General features: G+C 36.5%; 1 non-coding gene across 1 annotated transcript; it reads left to right on the top strand.

Moving 5' to 3' along the window:
• The first annotated feature begins 634 nt into the window (after positions 1-634).
• On the top strand, positions 635-708 carry TRNAN-GUU (transfer RNA asparagine (anticodon GUU)). Its single transcript has one exon. It is a non-coding gene; the product is annotated as a tRNA-Asn (tRNA).
• Positions 709-950: the final 242 nt, after the last annotated feature.

The following is a 950-nucleotide window of genomic DNA, read 5'->3' as shown; positions in this document are numbered from 1 at the left end:
ATAGAATGCTCGCATGCCATATTAGCGAGTCAAAAAAAATAAAAATAAATATGACCCGCCCTAATGTGCATACATACATACATACATACATATGTATGCACAAATAAAAATGTCAACAGCGATAACGCAACGCACACTCACCAAAATTCCATCTGTTTTGCCTGCTTGGTTGCTTATCAACAGTTATGACAGCAAATATTAAATATGTACTTTTTTATAACTCATTATCATTTTCTACTTACTGATTTTTTCCCCATATGCTGTGCTCCTGTTATTCCACCACTTGCTATCGCCTGTTTTTTTGGTGGTTGATATTATTGATAAGGTTTCCATACCAAAGAACAACAAACACTTCGCACAACATTTATAACAACATTTCAGTTGTGCTATCAAAAGCGCACCAATTTTTACGCCCCAACAAGTGTTTTTTTTCCGTCTTTACGAGCGCCTAAAAACAAAGAGGCAAAGAAAGAGACAAACAACAATAAAAACTGCTGTCGTTGCTTTATGTATGTATGTACATTTGTGCGCTTTTTATTAACTCGCACTCACTCGCTGATAGCCATTAGCTTAGGGACGATTACTGTCACGTTCGCTTTTTAGAATATGCCCTTAGCACAGCAGGTTGCCAAGTGCCTCCGTGGCGCAATTGGCTAGCGCGTTCGGCTGTTAACCGAAAGGTTGGTGGTTCGAGCCCACCCGGGGGCGGAATTTTTTTTTTTTATAAATGTTATTTTTTTAGGCATTGTTTTTTTTATTGAAAGTTAGTACTTTCATAACTATTTAGCTACAGTTTGAAAAATTTTAAATTTTTGTTATATAAAGGGCACCAAAATATTAGTACTGATGTCTATTTCAGAGACTTACCGAGTTTTGAATTCGATGTAGTTTCGCATTATTCGTCATTCTAGACTACTTAGCCCTTCCTATACAAAAATGCATACTCCAAC

This window comes from Rhagoletis zephyria, unplaced genomic scaffold (genome assembly GCF_001687245.7).
Source record: "Rhagoletis zephyria isolate East Lansing unplaced genomic scaffold, Rhagoletis_zephyria_1.1 Rzeph_scaffold_08331, whole genome shotgun sequence".
NCBI classification, from domain to species: domain Eukaryota; kingdom Metazoa; phylum Arthropoda; class Insecta; order Diptera; family Tephritidae; genus Rhagoletis; species Rhagoletis zephyria.
This window is presented reverse-complemented; position numbering and strand designations above follow the sequence as displayed.